Source organism: Triturus cristatus, chromosome 1_2 (genome assembly GCF_964204655.1).
Source record: "Triturus cristatus chromosome 1_2, aTriCri1.1, whole genome shotgun sequence".
Taxonomy (NCBI): Eukaryota; Metazoa; Chordata; class Amphibia; order Caudata; family Salamandridae; genus Triturus; species Triturus cristatus.
Window position 1 is genome coordinate 338332868 of NC_140580.1, and position 23121 is coordinate 338355988.

General features: G+C 47.3%; 1 long non-coding RNA gene across 1 annotated transcript in view; it reads right to left on the minus strand.

The window, feature by feature from the left end:
• Positions 1–17202, minus strand: part of LOC146867280 (uncharacterized) — a 45973-nt gene extending 28771 nt beyond the window's left edge. Inside the window, exon 1 of the long non-coding RNA XR_014966083.1 lies at positions 17036–17202. This is a non-coding gene — a long non-coding RNA (uncharacterized LOC146867280). The remainder of the gene's footprint in view (positions 1–17035) is intronic.
• Between the last annotated feature and the right edge of the window lie 5919 nt (positions 17203–23121).

Consider the following 23121-nt stretch of genomic DNA (forward strand, 5'->3'; position numbering starts at 1 on the left):
GATTTGGACTTAAAAGACTAAGGGGCATATTTACAAGCTGGCGATAAAAAATTATCGCCACTTTTGCGGCCGTTTTCGCCTGAAAAGCGGCGATAATTTTATCGCCTGATTAGCAAGGCCACGCTAACGCATGAAACCTTGCTTTAGCGTCGGGATTCCTAACGCCCAGCTTTGCATCTCTAATGAGATGCAAAGTGGGCATTCCTGACCTAACATGACAGGAGAAATGTCGCTAAGCGGCATTTCTCCTATCATCAAGCAACAAGCTATGAAGCATAGCGGCAGGAAAAGTAGCGATAACCCCTGTTATCGCTACTTTCCTTACGCCTGCTTCAGGACTGACTTAGCCATGATATCCTATGGAAGGTGGATATCATGGCTAAATTTGTGAGTCCCTGTGAGAAGTTGGCCTGGCATATGCTGTTCCTAGTTATAGGGACACCTTGCACCAGTCCAATTCGACTCTTATTGATGATAGGTTTAAGACAACCTTTAAAGAAAGCTATCCTAGTGGTAGCTGTGGAGAGCAGCCTTCAGGCTAAGTCTTGAAGGAGTGTTAAGCTTATTGTTTTACCATAATAACCTCTTGAATAACCAAATGAAAGAGTAGCCCACACAGGTATATATATAAAATATATGTATTTATTCTAGACAGAATCCCACAGTCTCTTTATGAAGCTGTGGTAAAGTTACAATATCAAACACGCATTGATAGACACAATAAATAGCACTATTAACATTGGGCCCCAGGGGGGGACCAAACCATATACTAAAAAAGTGGTATAAGAACCACGACAATTCTACAGGCAATGCCTAGGGCATTCAGGATCGCTGTCCCCTTAAGAATCCACCCCAGGTTAGGAGGAAGGGGACCCACGGGAGGCGCGTGCAGTGTAAGTAGCTGCTATCGGGATCTCTATTACAGCCTATGGAGAATGTCGCGGTTGGAAATAAACAGTTTAAAAATACTTCTAGCAGGAGTACAAAGTTAAAACTTTAGACTTAAGCTTTTGAGATGCCCACAACCACGAGAGTACCGAGGTACCACTGTTACCTGCCCCAGGGAAGCCGGGTGCATAGGTCGTTACTGCTGTCGGGTCGCGGGCTGATTTTCAATGGGAAAATAGTCAAAAGTTCTGCTAGCCAAAAGCGTCGATGATGCCGTGAAGATCAAAGATGTGAAGAATGTAGAGAAGAACCTAAAAGCAGAGGGGACAGAGTCTGGGTCACGGCAAAGTGACCAGGAGGCTCAAAGCAAAGAGCCCTTCGATGTCGGGTGCTTCAGGTGGAAAGTGGTGTAGCTTGGATCTGCAGCCACAGGCTCCGGGAGGCTTCAAGGAAGGCCAGCTTCAGGAGGGCAACTGTCCCACGTCGGATGAGGGTCGCTGCGGTGTTAGTGTCCGGAATGGATCCACTAAGCCTTGGCAACCGCAACCCACGAAGAATGAACAAATCTGCTACAGTGCAGACCCACGAGGTCTGGGAGAGGTCTCCTTCAAGGAGACTGTAGAGCAGGCCTGGCGCAACCAGGGGAACTCTTATTTTTAAAGATAGACCTCCGCTAGGGCCCACAAGTCGAGAGACAAGGGACCGTGGGAGGCGGCAATTTGGCGTGCGTAAAAGGGCACCCACGGGCCACCGGAGGGGACTAGGGTGCTGATCTTTGGCACAATTGCTGTAGAGTGGTTGGCTCGTTAACGGGCCAAAGCACAACTTCCCCACTGGTCAGGGTCGTGTGCTATGCAAGAGGTGGCCGGGGTCTCAGGGTATTAGGGCTCTCGGCACCCACGCGGTCCACGGTGCCCAAACTCATTGAGCACACTCACTGGCCTCTGGGATGCGCTGGAAACCCACCTCAAGGTTTCTGGAAGTCATCGAAGTTCATGAGAGCAGCGAAGTTCCAACCGGGTCACTTGCAGTGTTTCAGGTGCCTGCCAAGCAGGGGGATAACTCCTTTATCCCAAGGGAGATTTCTTCCGTCAGCTGGGCAGCAGCAAGTCGAAGGTCAAGACTGTAAAGTTCAAGATTAATCTGAGGCTCTGGGGCCACGTTATTCACCTTTATCCCCAAGATTAGGGGAGTGTCCAGAGTAGTGTCCACCAATGAGTGGTGAGGCGGGAAAGGGTGGCTACACCCTCTCCCCTTTGTGTGTTTCCTGCCTGGGCGAGGGGCAGGATGCCCCTGAACCGGTTCCAAGCGGTGTATGCAGAATTAGGTCTCTGCAGCTGCCTACGTGCAACTCTGAAAGGACATTTGGTGCACCCACCCTGTTCCAATCCACATTATCCTGTCTGGGGAGATGCTAGCACCTCCCTGCCACAGGAGCCCTATTGTCAAGCTGGCGAGGCTGGGGTTTTCCCCAGCAACAGCCAGCCAGGGTCGTGTAGGTGGCGGGCAGTAGCCATTTTGTGAAACTTGTGCACTTTTAAATTGGTGTCTAAATTCTGCCGCTTTTCCCATATCGCCCTTCTAGCAGGGGGGAATCGTACCCTCATGCCCATGGCTGGACTGGGGGTATGATTCCTACATGTTTGACACCAAACACGATATGGTTCTGTGTAGCCATTCTCAAGTTATCGCGATATCGCAATAGACTTATAATGCGGTTAAGAGTATATGGTATGGCTACACTACAAACAACCCAGCAATGATTTTACGAAGGTTGCAGAGAGGCCCTACTCATGTAGGGGTCCCCCCCTCACACATACCTCAGCACCCTGCCCTGTAGGATTAGCAAGGCCTGCTATAGGGGTGACCTATGAGAGTACATGTGTTGTAATGGGGTGGGATATAGGGTACCTATATCCCTGTAAGGGGTGCTAGCACCACCTTACCCAGACTACAGTAGTGGTCTGGTGGTGTCAGTTTGTATGGCTGTCCCAGGGTGGCACAATAAGTGCTGCAGCCCTGGTAGGCCTACTGGGGGACCCATGCCCTGGGTACCTAGGGTACCATCTACAAGGGACTGGTAGGACATGCCCAGCATCCAATTAGGTTTGTACCTAAAGTACTCACATCAGTTTTAGGGAGAAAGCAGATAGGCTGGGGTCCTGGATAGCAGGATCCCAGCCGTACTAGTCAAAAACCACTCAAATACCAGGCAAAAAGTTGGGGGCAACCATTAGTCAGATTCCACTCTCCTACATAACCCCCCCCCCCAAACGAAAGGAGATAAGGCTAACCTTGTCCAGATAAGCCTTTATTTCCTGAGTGGCCATATAAGGAAGAACCTGCACTAGCATGGTTGCTCCCTGTCTCATGGTCCACTTGGGAAATTCTACCCCAAGGGGTTCTAGAGTTTCTCCAAAGTCTAGGGAAATTACCTGTATTGGTTTTTGGGTCAGAGGTGGGCTGGTGGGGTGTCTGAGTCTGGAAGTGAGGTCCTATTTGGGTTGGTCTCAACCTCCTCAGATCACTGGCCACTATGGAAGCCGTTCTGCCCATGACTGTGTCATACCTGGCCCTAAGGGTCAACCTCTGGCTGCCTACAGCTGGGGGTTGGATCCCTTTGGTTGGAATAGTGGAGGGCACTGGAAGGTCTGGGGCAACTATGCCCCAGGTTTCCCTGTGCTCAACATCATCCATTTGAGGGGTACCTATGCCTAGGGGTAAGGGGGATCCCTCAGGTTGTAGAGGAATATTCACCTGGCTGAAACTACTCTGCTGGGTGTCCCTAATCTGCTGATGAGGGGGTTCCTCTGGACAGGGGCCCATTAAGGGTCCACTGACCTCCCTGACCTCTGCAGCTCTGGGCTGACTGAGGCAGGGTAGAGAGGGGCAGGATACCTGCTCCAGACTGGGTGCCACCTTGGAAGTTTCCCCTGCCATCCGAGAGGTGGCCAGGCCAGGCTTGTCCACTTCTGGGGCAGTTACTTCACAAGGGGCAGGATCAGTTCCCTGAGAAACTTGACCCTTACCTTTAGTCTGGTGGGGGGAGGACTGTTCCCCTTCCCCTATGCTCTCTGTTTGGGTAGAGTGATCCATAGTTTCAGGCTTCACTCTTTTTACTTTCTCCTGGGGTGGAGGTGAGGCCCTCAGGGTCTCATCCACTTTCTCAGCGATTCCTACCATTTTCAAATGGGCCTTGTGGTCAATCTCAGCCCAGGCTGAGATTTCCAGATCATTCCCCAGTAGACAATCTACAGGCAAGTTTGGGGACACTGCCACTCTCTTTGGGCCAGTGACCCCTCCCCAGCTGAGATTTACCACTGCCATGGGATGGTCTGTCCTGATACCATCTATATTGGTCACCTGGTAGCTAAACCCAGGTAAAAGCTGTTCTAGGGGCACTAGCCTCTTGGTCACCATGGTGACACTGGCCCCTGTGTCCTTGTAGGCCACAGCCTTCTGACCATTGATCATGGGCTCTTGTCTGTACCTGCCCAGGATACTGGGGCTCATGGTAAAATTGGCAAACCCCATGCCACCATCACAGACTAGAGTTCCTTGTGCAGGGGACCTGGTTAGGCCAGGGTCCACCTGCGTTCCCCAAGAAAACCCAACTAAGTTTTTGGGTGCACTCCCACCACCTGGGGGATTACTACTAGTAGCAACAGGAGGTGTTGGAGCTGCAACTGGAGGAACATTTTCTTTATTGCCATTCTTTGGACAACTGGAGTCAGTTTTCCAGTGGCCAGGTTTCTGACACACATGGCAATATGGTTTCTTTTTAGAAGAGGAAGGATTTTGGGACCCACCCCCAGCACTGGGTTTTTGGGGCTCTTCAGGGGACTTTTCTGTTTTATTCTCCCCACCTTTCTCTTTGGGCTTGGTAGAATCTTTCTTCTGGTCACCACCTTGGTTCTTGGGCCTGATCCTGTTTCTGACCCATTTGTCTGCCTTCTTTCCCAATTCTTGGGGAGAGGTCAGATCAGAGTCCACCAGGTGCTGGTGTAAGAGTTGGCTATGACAATTATTAAGAATCTGCTCCCTCATTATGAGATTATACAATCCTTTATAACCATTAACTTTACTGCCATTTAACCAACCTTCCAATGCCTTGGTAGCACAATCAACAAAGTCTACCCAATCTTGATCCTGTGCTTTTTGGGTGTCTCTGAACTTAAGTCTGTATTGATCAGTGGTTCAGCCAAGCCCATCTATTAAAGCATCTCTCAAGATATAGTAGTCATCAGCATCCTCTTCTCTTACAGAGAGGAGCTTGTCTCTACCTTTGTCTGCAAAGGAGAGCCACAGGATTGCTGCCCACTTCTCTAATGGGACCCTTTGTACTTTACAGGCCCTCTCAAGAGCAGAGATCCATTTGTGGATATCATCCCCTGTCTTATAGGGGGGCACAATCTTGTGGAGGTTCCTATCGTCAGTGACTTTCTCTCTAACTCTAGGGGTTTCATTACTGCCACCAGGGGTCTCTAGACCCCACTTTCTTGAAGCTTTCTGAAGCTCCAGGGCTTCCCTGTCCAATGCTAACTGTTCTCTCTTAAGCTGTAGCTTAGCCTGCTCAAATTTGATCAGTCTGCATTTCCTCTCATGAGAGGATTCTCTTCTCTGAGAAGAGGCAGAGGTCCCTTTGGATCTCCCAGAATGGTTGGATCCCACTGAGGGGGATCTGTTCCTTCTTGGATCCACCACTCTCCCTTTAGGGATGGAGGGAGTGCCTCCTGGGCCATCACCTCCATGTTGTGAGGGGTTTGTTTCTTCCAGGTCAGGATCGTCATCCTCTTCCTGGTCCTCATCAGAGTCTTCTCTTGGAGGGTCCTCTTCTGATGGATGCCCACCCAACCTGTCTACCCCACCAGACCCTAAAGTCTGCATAAAGTCTGCTATGAGCAGGATTTCCCTGAGACGTTGGGTATTGGCACCTTTGTTTGTCTTAAGTTTCCTAACTGTGCACATCTCCCTGAGATCAGCAAAGGAGAGATGATCATACTTGTCGACTGGGACCCTTTGGGGTCCTTCCAGAGCCTTATGGGCACCTGATCCTAAAGACATTTCTAGTGTAGTGATAGTGGTGTATCTACCTACACTAAGTGTGGCCTACTGAACCCTTTCTTGAGTTGTAGTCAAGGTGTGCTAAACCCTCTACACACAACTCCTAAGTTCAGTAGAACTTATTGTATTCTAGCTTGAATTTATATGTACCTTTGGTACCAAGCGGCTTTCACTTTAGAAATTCAATTTGTTATCTGGTAAAACAATGGCAAGCTTGAATCCCACCGCTGCACACCAATGTGAGAAGTTGGCCTGGCATATGCTGTTCCTAGTTATAGGGACACCTTGCACCAGTCCAATTCGACTCTTATTGATGATAAGTTTAAGAAAACCTTTAAAAAAAGCTATCCTAGTGGTAGCTGTGGAGAGCAGCCTTCAGGCTAAGTCTTGAAGGAGTGTTAAGCTTATTGTTTTACCATAATAACCTCTTGAATAACCAAATGAAAGAGTAGCCCACACAGGTATATATATAAAATATATGTATTTATTCTAGACAGAATCCCACAGTCTCTTTATGAAGCTGTGGCAAAGTTACAATATCAAACAAGCATTGATAGACACAATAAATAGCACTATTAACATTGGGCCCCAGGGGGGGACCAAACCATATACTAAAAAAGTGGTATAAGAACCATGACAATTCTACAGGCAATGCCTAGGGCATTCAGGATCGCTGCCCCCTTAAGAATCCACCCCAGGTTAGGAGGAATGGGACCCACGGGAGGCGCGTGCAGTGCAAGTAGCTGCTATCGGGATCTCTATTACAGCCTATGGAGAATGTCGCGGTTGGAAATAAACAGTTTAAAAATACTTCTAGCAGGAGTACAAAGTTAAAACTTTAAACTTAAGCTTTTGAGATGCCCACAACCACGAGAGTACCGAGGTACCACTGTTACCTGCCCCAGGGAAGCCGGGTGCATAGGTCGTTTCTGCTGTCGGGTCGCGGGCTGATTTTCAATGGGAAAATAGTCAAAAGTTCTGCTAGCCAAAAGCGTTGATGATGCCGTGAAGATCAAAGATGTGAAGAATGTAGAGAAGAACCTGAAAGCAGAGGGGACAGAGTCTGGGTCACGGCAAAGTGACCAGGAGGCTCAAAGCAAAGAGCCCTTCGATGTCGGGTGCTTCAGGTGGAAAGTGGTGTAGCTTGGATCTGCAGCCACGGGCTCCGGGAGGCTTCAAGGAAGGCCAGCTTCAGGAAGGCAACTGTCCCATGTCAGATGAGGGTTGCTGCGGTGTTAGTGTCTGGAATGGATCCACTAAGCCTTGGCAACCGCAACCCACGAAGAATGAACAAATCTGCTACAGTGCAGACCCACGAGGTCTGGGAGAGGTTTCCTTCAAGGAGACTGTAGAGCAGGCCTGGAGCAACCAGGGGAACTCTTATTTTCAAAGATAGACCTCCGCTAGGGCCCACAAGTCAAGAGACAAGGGACCGCGGGAGGCGGTAATTTGGCATGCGTAAAAGGGCACCCACAGGCCACCGGAGAGGACTAGGGCGCTGATCTTTGGCACAATTGCTGTAGAGTGGTTGGCTCGTAAATAGGCCAAAGCACAACTTCCCCACTGGTCAGGGTCGTGTGCTATGCAAGAGGTGACTGGGGTCTTGGGGTATTGGGGATCTCGGCACCCACGTGGTCCACGGTGCCCAAACTCGTTGAGCACACTCACTGGCCTCTGGGATGCGCTGGAAACCCACCTCAAGGTTTCTGGAAGTCGTCGAAGTTCGTGAGAGCAGCAAAGTTCCAACCAGGTCACTTGCAGTGTTTCAGGTGCCTGCCAAGCAGGGGGATAACTCCTTTATCCCAAGGGAGATTTCTTCCGTCAGCTGGGCAGCAGCAAGTCGAAGGTCAAGACTGTAAAGTTCAAGATTAATCTGAGGCTCTGGGGCCACGTTATTCACCTTTATCCCCAAGATTAGGGGAGTGTCCAGAGTAGTGTCCACCAATGTGTGGTGAGGCGGGAAAGGGTGGCTACACCCTCTCCCCTTTGTGTGTTTCCCGCCTGGGCGAGGGGCAGGATGCCCCTGAACCGGTTCCAAGCGGTGTATGCAGAATTAGGTCTCTGCAGCTGCCTACGTGCAACTCTGAAAGGACATTTGGTGCACCCACCCTGTTCCAATCCACATTATCCTGTCTGGGGAGATGCTAGCACCTCCCTGCCACAGGAGCCCTATTGTCCAGCTGGCGAGGCTGGGGTTTTCCCCAGCAACAGCCAGCCAGGGTTGTGTAGGTGGCGGGCAGTAGCCATTTTGTGAAACTTGTGCACTTTTAAATTGGTGTCTAAATTCTGCCGCTTTTCCCATATCGCCCCTCTAGCAGGGGGGAATCGTACCCTCATGCCCATGGCTGGACTGGGGGTATGATTCCTACATGTTTGACACCAAACACGATATGGTTCTGTGTAGCCATTCTCAAGTTATCGCGATATCGCAATAGACTTATAATGCGGTTAAGAGTATATGGTATGGCTACACTACAAACAACCCAGCAATGATTTTACGAAGGTTGCAGAGAGGCCCTACTCATGTAGGGGTCCCCCCTCATACATACCTCAGCACCCTGCCCTGTAGGATTAGCAAGGCCTGCTATAGGGGTGACCTATGAGAGTACATGTGTTGTAATGGGGTGGGATATAGGGTACCTATATCCCTGTAAGGGGTGCTAGCACCACCTTACCCAGACTACAGTAGTGGTCTGGTGGTGTCAGTTTGTATGGCTGTTCCAGGGTGGCACAATAAGTGCTGCAGCCCTGGTAGGCCTACTGGGGGACCCATGCCCTGGGTACCTAGGCTACCATCTACAAGGGACTGGTAGGGCATGCCCAGCATCCAATTAGGTTTGTACCTAGAGTACTCACATCAGTTTTAGGGAGAAAGCAGATAAGCTGGGGTCCTGGATAGCAGGATCCCAGCCGGACTAGTCAAAAACCACTCAAATACCAGGCAAAAAGTTGGGGGCAACCATTAGTCAGATTTCACTCTCCTACAGTCCCTATCAGCAAGCTAACGCCACACTACATGAGATTATCGCTGGGTTTCCAGCGATAATCTCACGTTAGGAAGTTAGCGCTAGGACTTTTATCGCTGAGGAGATAAGCGTTGCTAATAGCATGCTATCTCAGCGATAAAAATCCATGTTACCCGGCGATAATTATCCTAGTGCTAAATGCGCTTAGCAATAATTATCGCCGGTTGTTGCTGATATGCCCCTAAATCAGAAGGTAAAATCTTTTACTTGGATGAACCTGGTAGGTGTATCAGACCCGCGTTCCATAGATGACAGCCAGAATTTGCACCTAGGTCCTAGTCTTTTTTAATGGGATTTTTTTTCAATAGTTCAATGAATAATCTACAAATTTGTAGAAGGTTGTTGGGTTTATAGGGGGACAGGGTAAAAAGTTATTCAAATTCTAATCGTTTTTTTTTTTATTTCTACAAATACAAATTAATAGTTTATGTTAATATTAAATTGGTAATTAATTCTGTCCTTGTATTCATTGAGGCCGTGCAGGGAGCCCACTCCGGTGAAGCTCAGCAGTTTTTTCCTGCGCAACCGACTCTGTCCTTACTGGTGCGAGAGTCAGCTTCCTCAATCTCTCTGAGGGCAGGATAAATGGATTGTGGTGCCAACCCCGCACTAGTCACATGGAAAGGAGAGTGGGAGCGAGCCCACTGCCACTAGGGGGGTGAGGCTGTGCTCTGCCTTCGTATTCCCTTATCAGGGCTAAGGGACGGGGTCCCGGGCCCCTTTCTTGTATTGGCCTCCAGGTAGATATGGTTCCCAGGGGCAACTGAAGATGTGGGAAAGGGGCCTTGTGCACACCCCCTCCGCTACACAATTAAATTACTCTTGCGCCCACCCTCGGGTCCTGGCCCAACCTGAGTGTTGAATTAAGGCGTGCGGTGGAGCCACATGCGTTCCATGGCTCGCAAAGGGGTCAATGGTCACACATTTTTTAAAGCCATAACTCTGGCCCAGATGGGACAATTTAAAAGTTCTAGGGCTCATTTTACTCCTGCTGGTGAGCTCTAGTCACCCGGAGCAGTTTCAGCAGACCACCTGACCTCCACGTTGGCGCATTCTGTAGGGAGCTTATTTAACTGGCTCCCTGCACCAGCTTTCATCTTTTCCCCTCCCCTGTCTCTAATGCTCTTCTCCTTTTGCTTGGACACGGAACATCAGATTTACCCCCATCTGATTCCCAGGGGGCGTAAGATGACTAGTGACAGCATACTCAATCTTTCAGGACATCAGGGGGCTTGTCCTTCCAGTTGTCCATTGCTGCCGCCGCCGTCGCAGTCTCAGTGTTCAGAGTACAACAGAAAAAGGCCTCTCTCCTTGTGTAAGAGTTTTTAAATGAGGGTGGCATGTAACAGAAGACAGGCACCCCAGGGTAAGGTAAGGTAAGGTAAGGTTTATTGTACAATTAATAAAAATTCACAATATAAAAACTTCAAAAGAGTACATATTAAGACTTATATACGTTTGTAATACAATTATAAAAGAAAAATAGTTATTTTCAATAAAATCATGAGTTTCATTACTTTTTAGTATTGTCCATTTGTAAGTTTATAGAGTCAAGGTGACTTGGTTTGCCAGTCGAAGCTTTAACGTGGCAGGTGAGTAACCCGCTGTCCTTTATTTGGTTGAGGTGCCGTTGCTTGCTGTTCATTAAGCGAGCCGTGTGGCTAGTTCGGAAGTCTTCTAGCCACTATGTCAAAGAACTTTGTCAGTCGGCAGTTTAGCTGAGTTTCAACTGGATTGAAGCACAGCATCACAGCCTGCCTGCAGCTTCTTATGCCCTTTTGATTCCATGAAGTTCGAAGTAAAGAGCGCCTTATGTCCATCAAGATTGGACAGATGCAGATTATATGTATAAGGTCCTCTTTCCCTGCTCTACAAAGTCGGCAGAGATGGACTTCTGTTCCCCTTTTCCAAGGTGGCAAGTGGGGTAGTATTGGTAGGATGCCGAGACGCAAGTTTAAAAATTTGTTTTTTGTCACCTGCGTAAGGCCCGTTTTCAGGTAAGCCTGCGATTTCAGAGCATTATAGTCTTTCAACACTGCCCATCCATGAGCCCTCTTGGCCAGAATTTCTTTATCGTCAATTGATGATATCATTTTGGTTACTTTTGTAACCACGTTTTTAAAGCTTTTGATGTCTGTTGATGACTCCCAGAGGTTTATTAATCCCAGGGACTCCAGGGATTCGTTTAAATACTTCCTAGCGGGAGAGTTCTCTCGGGTGGAGAGTTCGGTCCAAAGATGAGCGTTTAAGGATCCTTGCTCGGCGCCTCTGATTTTTCGCCAGCTTTTTATGTAGGCTCCTCTTCTCTCCACCGTTTGTCTCTGGAGTCCAAATTCGAGTCGAATCTGGGCAGGGGAGACGTAGTTAGTCAGATGGAAGATTGCCCTGTAGGCTTGACTGATGGTTTTGTCTAAGACCGTGGCGTCTTTCCCTTGCATTGATTCGCTGCCGTATGTCAGCATAGGCTGTAAACGTGCTCTAATCACCTGTAAAAGGGGATCCAATGACCGATCAGGGAGGACTTTCTTCAAGGGCCTCATTGAAAGGTGGAATATTGTACCCTTCCGTCGAATGGCCTCTAGTTGGTTTTTGAATGAGCCTCTGCTGTCTAGAAGTACGCCTAGGTATTTATAAGTGGCTACACGGTCTAACCTCTGTCCGTCGAGAAACCATTCGTGTTTCTTTGTTTTGTTATAATTTGTTATAATTTGCTGACATGACTTTTGTTTTTTTCAAGTTAATCTTTAATGCGTTATGTATTGAAAATGTGTTGGTGGTGTCCAGAAGATGCTGGCGTAAGATGACTAGTGACAGCATACTCAATCCTTCAGGACATCAGGGGGCTTGTCCTTCCAGTTGTCCATTGCTGCCGCCGCCGTCGCAGTCTCAGTGTTCAGAGTACAACAGAAAAAGGCCTCTCTCCTTGTGTAAGAGTTTTTAAATGAGGGTGGCATGTAACAGAAGACAGGCACCCCAGGGGTATCTTAGGGTTCCACATAGGGTGACCAACCGTCCGTAAATTTTACGGACCGTCCGTTATTTTAGTATGATTTCTGAAAGGCCTCCGTAATTTAGGGTCCCCAAATTACGGACGCCTTACAGACATCATACTAAAATCAAATTGGGTAATTTCAGGAAGGTGTGCGGTTCCCCTGCCAGAGGCACCATGAGTTTAAAACTCTCCACTTGGGGCCTCTTGCTCTTATCTTTTAATCTGTAGACTGAGGCTGCCTGCAGCAGCCACTCACAAACCTCTCACAGACTGTGGACTGGCCCATTGTCATTTTGAGACTGCAGACGATCATCACAGATAGAATGACAATGGGGACTATTATAGTGACAGCATGTGGTGTTCCTTCACCTGCACAAATCTTGATTGCAGAAAGGGCCTGATGTCCCTTTGCAAAGCTGTGCGCATACTGAAAAACTGTGAAGTGCATGATTGTCTCAACCTTATATAAACTTATTTTGACTTGTACTTATTTTGGTTGTCTATTTACTTATATACCATTGTGGAACCTCCTCTGATATGTCTGTAAAACGTATGTTTTGTCCCAGATTTTTGTTCTGAATTTTGACCTTCTGTCCTGAATTTGTGTCCTGAATTTTGACCTTTTGTCCTGAATCTTTACACTGACCATTCAGAATTTGCACCCATGCCAGTTGGTCAACCTAGTTCCACATAATCTCTCCACAGCTGTCCGAACCCTCCTGTTCTTCACAGAGCGTGCATGAGTGCATCCAGTTCAATACATACATAGCATAGGAGTAAAAATCTTCCAATGTAGATCATTACTGGTTGAGTAGAGCGGTATGCCCAAGTGGGGTACTGCTCAGTACGATTGCAAATGGCCTGGTGTTCCGGAACAAGCACATATCCGATGTGTGGGTACATCTGGTCAAATATTATGAGCCGGAAAATCTTGCTGGTATAATCACAAACAAATTGGTCCACTCGCCTCCTTCCGTGCGCCCCCACTCCTGTTCCTAACCCGCCCAGAGCAGGTGGTAAACAAGCATTTACAATGCAACGGTCTCGGCATTGTTAAAGTTAGAGCTATTGGCATTGCTCATGACATTATTTTTGTTTATGTGCACTAACCTGCTGAACTGTTTTACAAATCATCACCAACTTGACATGAAAAGGGGAGCAAATCAGCATTTGGGGTTCGGGCACATGTATCAGTATGCTGTTCGGAGTCCACAATATAAGCTGTTTTAAGACAAACAATAGTGTGGCAGGTAATGCTGCCGGCGGTTTGTTCTAGCCGAGACCTAAAGAACGCGGAAATATTACCTCTACATCGTTATCTACTAATATTAACGAATTAATATTAACGATTATATTAAATCGGCGTAATGCTTCTAAAGGCTCCATACACAGGCAACAGACATTAACTTGTTCACATATTGCATACATGAGTAACAAAATAGAGAATTCACTTTTACCTCTAAAGGTGCGCGTCATCATGTTCCCTGCCATCAGTTGTTGGGGGACTGATCCCGTGGGGCGGCTCCGTCATTATGTCATGGGGGGCAGTGTAAGACGGGTGCTCATGGCTGCTGCGGCCGCCATGTGCTGTCTCACAGAGCCATGGCCGGACTACCAGCAGTGCCCTAGGAGCCATAGGTACCACTAGGGCCCCAGGTGCCAGCAGTGCTCCGAGAACTAGCGCCTTCCCAGATAACAGCGCTATCCCGGGTCCTAGAAAGCCGCTCTGCCCCAGATCCACCCTGTCTATCCAGGTCATCTAACACCACCCCGTGCAGACAGATGGCTTCACCCGGTGCTCCAGCGCGGCAAATCCCCTGCTCGTGACTCCATAGTTCAGACCCACATGCAGGGGGTCAAAGGTCACGCACTGTAAACACACGATTACCCCTCCACCCAGTCTGAGATCAGCTGTTCCTCTGCCAGTCTCAGCCGCTTATCATAGGGTGGATCCTGCGTGACCTATCATCCAGCAACCCCCCCCCCCCCCCCCCAAGAAAATAAACGCTTGAAGCGCTATTAGGAGAGAGGGCGTGGCTAACGGACAGAGCTCCTGACTTTTGAACTGGAGAACCAGGTTCGAGTCTCGGCGTCGACTCACCATCCTGTGATTGTGGACAAATCACTTAATCTCGGCCAACAAACGCATGTGACCTACTGCATGTAAAGCGCTCCAGTGCCTTATGGTGGAGTTTGCGCTATATATAACTGCAACATCAAAAAACATACAAGGACAATCGAAGTGTCTTAGGCTTAGGCATAGGGTACGCCATGGTAAATCCGCGGATCTTGAGAGCTTGGACAGACAGAATGTCAGACAAAGTACAGCAGACCACGATGTCTGTCGTGTCCTCATTAATCTCCGGGGTCCGTGTGGGTTCTTAGAAGCGGATGGTGGACTTAACAGATGGACGAGAGGAGGTCATGTTTGCTAAACTGCGTGAGAATGGTTCAAAAGAGGGTAGGTTGTGTGCAATGACAGGAGATGTTGGAAATTTACAAAAATACAATAAACGAGATTGAGGGGGCAGGCTTGTGACAGAGAGCAGCAGGCATGCAGAGGGTTGAAGGTAAGGGGGGAGACCGTTTAAAATAAAGGAGTAACTCTTGAATGATTCAAGTCATTTTTTCGAACAGACAGGGCTTAAAATGTAGCGGGAGGGGTTTCGGGGGGGGGGTAGCATGTATCTAAGGAAATACACTATAGAAAGAAACCGGTCAACATCCAACCAAACCCTGCATGTCCAGGCCTTGCAGCGCAGACACCGACTGCACAGCCGAGTATGACCACTGTGGCTAGGACGCACCATCATACTACACAACACGTAAGGCAGAATTCCTAACATACATCTGGCACTGCCAAAACCTGGCAGGGTTTTGCTACTACGACACCGAGCAGGACTTGCTACTACCAATTCCTGGAACCCCTGCGTACCCCGATTCACCTGGAAAGCGTTTTGGGCCGAACTAGGAGAAGCAAGGGGACATTCACGGGCACCACAGACAGGAAAGTGGCAAAACCATGCACACGTGACACATGGCACTGTGAGCGGCGCTGCAGGCTGGGACTGAGGTGCACCGGCAGAGCCCAGGTCACAGTGACGTAGCAGCGGTCACGACTAAGATGCAGAGGGTGGTGGCTATAGGTCAGCCTATCGGCGGGCCTAAGTGGCGATAGGTCAGCATATCTGGGGACGTAAACATCATCATGGCCCAAAGACTGTTGCCAAAACAAAAATATTGCTTCCATGAACTTCAGTGGGGCGACACTTATGCGATATTCAAGACATTTCATCAGACAATATTGTGCCCACGGTATTCTTGTGCTGCACCCAGGAAAGGGCTGCGCAGATTGGCTGTGCCGTGACCCCCCGGTTGGCATGGCTAAAGTCCCCGCAGGGCAGAGCAGCTGAGCTGGCGGGTAAGCCGTGCCAACACCTGCTGGCACCAAGGCGGGCTCTAAGCAGCTCCATTAGTCACTGCACCCACCGGATGTACAACACCAGCGTCGGAACATAACACCCTATCACTCCGCAAACGATAACAGCAGACCGGATATCCGGGCCCGCCGCATGGAGGGGCAGGGCCCAGGCAGAGGCCTGCTCTCGTTCCGCCAAGCTCTCCTAACAAGACGTTTTCAAGCCATGTTCCCGCTGCTGCTGTTAATAGGGATGGTAAGGGCAATGCAACTGCAACGGGATCCGATCCTCCGTCTGTCTATGTTGACATCGACAGCGCTCAGGTCTCCCGAGTGACGCTAGGTCGCCCCCCGAATTCTCGAGGCCCCGGTATTTGCCTGCGGGATGAAGGGGATGCTCTGAAGGCTAATTTTTCACGCTTTGGATTAAGCGAGGTGGCGGGAAAAGGCGACAGCTAACGTGCCGGGGGTCCAAATAAACCGCTATTGACCCGCTCAAATTTATTGTCTTTTTCTTGAAAAGGAGTCTGCTGTCCATGTCACTTTTGTCAGGTCATAACATCGGAAGGGACCAGGTCACATACCACCTCTGACACGCGGGCGAGTCACGTGCAGCTTTGCAGGTCGGCAGAAAGCGCCAGGTTGTGCATTTTTTCAAACGCCTTTCGTATGTATATAGTAAAACATATTGTGGGGGGTTGTGCAATGAATGGTTATCATGGCAGAAGCTTCTGACTAGCACCCGCTCTGCGCAGACACCACTGCCTTTCTCCGAGGTCAAGAAGAAATGCCTCGGAGAAACGCAGTGGCGTTTTCGAATCGGGGGCGTGTTTTTCTTTTCTCTCCTCTTGCCATTGGCTGGAGGAGATAATCAGAAAAGTTGCAAAAAACACGCCCCCGAATCCGAAAAGGACGGGGCCTGTTCGGAGTGACGAAGCTCTTCTCCAATGGCTGGCCAGCATTCAAGAGGCCAGCCAATGGAGAAGAGGGGAGAAGAGGGGCGGGTGCAAGCCCCTCTTCTCCAAAACATTAAATCTCCGACTTCCGGTTCAGCCTTCGGCAGACCGGACGGTCCTCGACCTAAAAAGGGCTTCAATTTAAACAGAAATAGTAATTCCATGCAGACTTTCACGAGGAAAAAGTGAGTCTGCGTGGTTATTCCCCATTCTGTGTGATTCACGCATAATAGCTAGATTATGTTGTGGGATATATGGTCGGGATGTAAAATTTGCAGCCACAGGGTATCATCAGAGTCTCTAAACATGGCCACATTTTAGGCACATAGTTTGCTTGATCATTTCCTCTCTGGAAATGTGAGTAGTGGGCTCCGGAGGAGGATCTACGCTCAGAAGCGTGGCTTCCATTAGCCAGCGGCACCGGGGCTCAGAACCCTGAATGTTGCTGTATTTTACAGTTCCAACTGCGGCCAAACAGCCCATTTCCTTCCTTGCATTTGGGCCCTTAAATACGTCACTAACTAGCTCCGCAAGCACGTGCATCAAATATTATTAACCAATGCGAATGTTTATTCTAATCCATGTGAAGTTGGTTGGCTATTACGAAATAGAAATCACGCTTTTAAATAAACAGAAACCAAAAAGACAGTAAAAGAAAAGAGACAGTGAGCAGAGGGCAGGTGACACTCACTTTGCGGGAGGTGCGCCCGGTCAGACCTTAAGTCCCGGTTGAGTCATCGCCTTCGGCATGCAGCCAGGAGGAGCGGAAAAGACTTCCTTACTAGGTTAAAATATTGTATTTTCCACCTGGGGGAACAAGAGGCAGGACGCGAGAGCTTTGTATTGGACATTGCATCATGCTGCGCGTGACAGGATCTCGTGCGCCCGGCTCACAGCTGTCTGCCCAGTGCCGGCTTCCACTGCGGTGACTGCAGACGCACCTCTGAACGAGAGGCTGTGTGATTTTCCCATCAAGGCACAATGCCCAGTTGTTACCATGGTTCCTGGCAATTAAATCGGAAGTAAATTCAAGAGTGCTATAACAAACCTTTGAGTGCGCTAGTGTTTCATCTTTCACAGCAGAGCCACTCCGTTGTTTCTTCCATATAACTGAAACCAGGCAGGCAACTAGAGCCAAATTTCGGGGGGGGCTGAAAAAGATTTTGGGGGGGGCTAAGTCTTCCAGCCATAGGCAGAGTGGCTGTAAGAAGGGGTGAAAACACAAAAAAAGCCTCATTAACGAGTAAATGGACTTTTAAAGACCCGTGAAGTACTCGGGTCCGGCTGCAATTAGACGGACGCCAGCCCGCGAGACTGTCTCAGCCGGGCTGACACACCCGACGGGGGGGGGGCTGAAGCCCGGTGAGCCCAATGGGTGTTGCGCGCCTGACTGAAACCCAGTCTCCAACCTTTCCATGGCACATTTAGGTAATTTCCCAGAAGCCTCGGGTAGGACACAAACATTTTTGACTGGCGCTGTTTCATATGCTTGCTGGTAAGAAAAGGAGGGTTTGGTACAAACATCTTTTACCATCGAATTATGAAAGCAGGTTTTGGGGAGATGGTAATGTATGACAAAAACTTAAGGGGCATATTTTTTGTGCTGCATTTTGTTGTGGTGGTGTTCTGCTGTTCTTTGTGATTTGTTTTGTGCTGGAATGTTACATTGTATTGTGGTTGTTGTGTTCTGTTTAGAGTGATTTGTTGGGCCGTGCCCTGCCTAGTGAATGTAGTTATTGTGCTTTGTGGTATGTTATTGAGGGGAGTTCTAGTGTGCTATGTTCGACTGGAGTGTTCAGTCCTCTAGCACTGCCAGGTGGGTTGGCTTGAAAGAGTCAATGCGTGGTCTGTTTTTTTTAGTTCCTTCACAGCCCAGGGGACTCGAAAAAACAGACGCACACTGGCCCTTTCATGCCTGACCATCTGTCAGTGCCAGCCTATCCAACAAGTCCAGTCTAACAGTACTAGTGTCCTCTGAACTTAGTTTAGAGATGATAATAAAATGGTGCTTGTCCACCTTCTCAAAACCTAAAGACATCAGACAACTCAAACATGTGAACTACCTTAAATTAGCCATGGATGCCATTTAGAGGCTGCTAGGGATCACAGCTGGAGCAGTGCAATTTAGACTCCACCCCTACACGTCACAGAAATGCCCTTATGCACCTACATGTGACACTATATTTACGGTGTGTCATAACTTTATTAACATGTGTGAACTTTTAAGCACATTAATGAATTGTAATCATTGTAGAAACTAGTTTTATAAACGTGTGCACTAATGTTCAGTTTACCATGAAGATGTATTCTGTAGCCACATTTGCATTTATACTATAAGTCACATTTGCATATATTCTGAAAGTCATACTTGAAAGTGTAATCATGAATGCTTTGACGCACATATTGCATTTGTTTTTGAGTTACATGTGCACAAGTACAACCACGTACGTGAAGTGTACGTTTAAATGCTTAATTAAAGTTAGCCTGACTAAAGGCCTTAATTTGGAAATGTATTTTGCTCTGCCAGTTTTTTATTTTCCTTTGTAGGTGCATTCTTAAGTTTTCATTAGCTAGAGAAAGGGAGTATTGTTGTCTGTACCAGTTCCTTGATAGTAAGGCCTGAGAAGAGACATGTTGGGCAGAAACGTGACGACCTAATGAGCAGATGAAGCCTACTATTCATCACATATCGGGAACGGAGAATGTTCAAGGTTACAGTAGCTGTCCAAATTCTGTGGGATCAGAAAGCCTGATAATGTTGCACCTGCACAGCACAAGAAGAGAATTGATTGGTTCCTGGTGGGGAAGCAATATGATAGTTGTTGAAGTTTTCCTGGTATAAATTAGTGATCCCACTATTAGAAGTTAAGACAGATCCCCTTAGGCTTTGAGTGGTATAGACTTATCTGCTTCCTTTATTCTTGCAAGTGTGAAGCTTCATGCTAAACACTTATTTCAATTCGGGAAGTCTTCTACTGGAGTTTTTACTATGCTGACACCTTCTCACATTTCCAAATTTCCTTGAGTCCCTATCCTACAACCCACCCTTATTAGAGCTCTGATTAGATGACTTTAGAACTTACTCATGTTTAGTAGAGACAATCTGAGTTTCTTTAAGGGACACCTATTCCTATTCCTCAGCTTTTGTGTTGCTGTAGTTGTGAATATTTCATATCTGATTCTGTTGAGACTGAACCGGTTGCTCTGGAAATGCATATATACTAGTTTGGTTGTAATTAGTTATAAAACTACTTAACTCCAATTACTGATTCCTGGCCCTTATTGTGGGGCCAAATAGGCTTCACAGAGGTTAAATTGTTTTATTATTGCTGACTCCCTTTGTGTCTCAGTGAACTTTAAAAAATCCATCAGATGAGAGGTTGTAAATTGCGCTCCTGCACCCTCTCAGATAGTAGCTTGTCGGATGGTTTAGTTATTGAGACAGAGGGAGTGCCTGCATCCACGTGACAGCCCAGTCTTACCTTATCTCTGTCCAAGCCTCTAAAGCCCATATCTCGAGTCGCAGTTCCAGCGGTCTGGAAGCAAGATGCAGCAATGGAGGAGTGAGTATCAGTAGGGTTGCGCATTTCAATTGCTTATGTTTAGCTTGCAGTGTTTTGCGGAGATTGCATGGTGTGATGCAGTGATGTTTTAAGTTGTTGTGTGGATGTGGAAGTGCTTAATGCTTAGAAATTGAAGTGGTTACTGGCTCAACTTAGCCTAAGATCCCGGGATTGTAATAAATTATCAGTATCGAAAACACTGTGTTGTAATTGTCTGCTAAGTTTTCTGGTGCTAGTCATGAGGTACCGTTGATGGCACGATTGAGCTAGAGATATATACCTTTGTGAGAGAGGAGTTGTTGGTGTGGTAGCTCCTTTTGCACAGGGTAAAGTGACACGAATCCGGGTGATTCCCGGCTGGTTGAGGTTTTACTCGAGTGCTAGTCAAAGTAGGGCAGAAAGGGTCTCTCCGGACCATTTTTTGCGTGATTGAATGCTAGTGATTCTTTAGTGAAGTAAATAAAGTTGTTGAATTTTGCTTTGCATTGTTGTGCTTGTATTGCAACATTCACGAAGAATTGTAAAGGAGGGCGAGCTGCTGCAAGGGGTAAGAAGTGCGTCATAGTTTGCAGTGCTGGGATTGGAGCCTTGGTGTTAGAGTGGCACTGTTATTGGTTGACTACGTCATAGGGTTCCATTCTGGTATTGGTTGTTGACACTGAATGAGAATTGTGGGTAAAGAATTATTTCCTGGTGTGAAACTAAATTATACTTGTAGGCATTACTGTTGAAACATGAAATTCTTTAAAGTTCGATGAAATCTGATTAGGAGAGATGTGAGAATACCTGTTTGAGAAGGAGAAGAGGCACCACCCAAAGACACACCAGGTCATTATATGGACAATAACGTGGGCCTTCACTCATGTATTTGGCTGAATCAATGGCATAAGATCATAGAGAAAGAAGGTGGAGTGATGCTTCCACGCTATGGCACATTTAATATAAAAATTATTGAAAATTCGAGAAGGGTATTGTACAAAATAAAACCACCTCCCAGACCTGCACAGTATGAAGTACTTAATGCTTGTGAGCGTGCAACTAATGTTAGGCAAAATGAAAAGTATCAGGGAAGAGTCCGAAAGGCAGTGATAGCTGTGCCTATGCTAGGTGGGATGCAGAACAACGGCAGTGGAGAAGTGATATAGTAGAGAGAACTAGACTGTACCCTGTATTGATGAGTAAAGTACCTGAGAAAGAGAAAAGAAAGGGAAGAAGAAGGAGGAAAAAACATGGAACCCAGGAAGTACAGGCGTAGACAGTGGTAGTGATTCTTGCGATGATTTCCAAATGTGTTGTTATCGACGCATCCACCTCCATATACTGCGGTCCAATCCAAGGGAATTAACCCCTTCAGTGCCCATGACGAGCTGGACTCGTCATGGGCTGCGGTGGCGCTGTGCCCATGACGAGTCCAGCTCGTCATGAACTCCGCCCGCTAATGCAAGGCGCGGCACTGGGCGGGGAAAGGGGCGGGCATGCAAGGGGTTAATGGTGCAGTTCCCAGAGGAAACTCTGGAATAGCCACCGCAATAGTAAATACGGAAGTAAATATGAGTCAGAACCCTATGGGAGGGAGTCTAGGGATTAGCACCCTTGTTAACCCCACTGTTCAAAATGCCCCAGATGCAATTGCTGTTTTGATCACTATTGGCCCTGCAGTTCCTTTATACATGCCAGAGTCAGCAGGAAGCATGACACATACTTTGACAGTTCCTACTGGAGTAGATATATCAGCTAAGAGTCATGTGGTTCCAGGAAAGGTAACTCCTTTAGTCCTGAGGTGAATGCCTCTTTTGTTGCTACTACAACACCAACCATGAATCAAACAGGATTTATTCTTTTTTGTTTCTTTTTTTTTATTGAAGTCCACAGTATCAAGCCAATTACTACAAACAAATCACAAACCAGGATATAATAATGGGGAAAAATCAATTTGTACCCTTCCTCAGAAAAACTTACTTTCAACTGGTCAAATGTTCAAGCATACCCCCCATATGTACATGCCTAGCTTTCGTTTTCTTGGCCCTTTGACAGAATATAAACTAAACTCCATGTTGAATGTATTATAAAATCTTGCGCGCCACATTTCAAAAGATGGTGCCTCTGGATGGAGCCATGTGGATGCTATGCACAACCGTGTGACAGCCGCAGCAATAAAAACAAGATACCTAGACTTATACATCAGTCTCCCTAGCAGTAGATTTTCCCCAATCCCAAGCAGCAAAATAGAAGCATTTTTATAGCTACTCCAGTAATCTCTGATAACAACCTCTCAATGTGCTGTATAAGCACCGACCGTTTGGTACAGGAGTAGAAAACATGAAGGATATCAGCGTCATCTGATCCACATCAGAAACATTTCCCATCATAGACAACCCCCCATTTCTTCATCTTTGCGGGAGTATGATACAAATTGAATATTGTTTTATAATGTTGTGTTTTTAAATTCGCTGCCATAAGAATTTTTCCTGCTCTTTCAATCGACTTCTCTAGGGACACATGTTGCTCTCCTAGAATGGTCCCTTATTTAAGATTATGTTTCTCTAGATCATGTACTTTGAAAGTTTGCAGCTCTTTATAGAGAACCCCATTTTTTTCCTGACGTCTAATGATTTCGACTATCTTATGTTGTTTAAGCATTGTTACATGTTTACTTAAGAAATCACGTAACTGCAAAAACTTACAAAATTGGCTTTTACGTAACTGATACTTGTCCGCCAAGTTTGAAAAGGAGGAGAGGGAGCCCCCGGCCTCCATAAGATGCCCCAATTGCGTGATGCCGGAAAGTCGAAATATCGATGGAAGGATCACTGAGACAGACATCGGTGTATAAAATGATAACCCTTCAATCTGAAGCTTTTATCGCACAAACTTCCAAACCTTGTAGACTGTGCCCAATATTTTAAAGCAGGTTCTTTTATAAGTCCCCAACACCCTCTGATAAATTGATGGAGCCTCAGCGAGGTTATCAACTCCTTCCCCAGTCAATAGTAGACATATATTTGATAGAATACAAGCATAGTAATATAATGCAAAGTCAGGAACTGACCACGCCCCTTTATCACGCGGCATAGTCATGAACCGTGCAGCTCTCCGTGGTTTCCCGGGGGGCCACAGGAATCTAGAGCAGAGTTGTTAAAGCTGTTGTAATTGCAGGTGAGATATCTCCAAAGGTACGGATCTAAAAAAAATATAGCACTTTCAGCAGTATGTT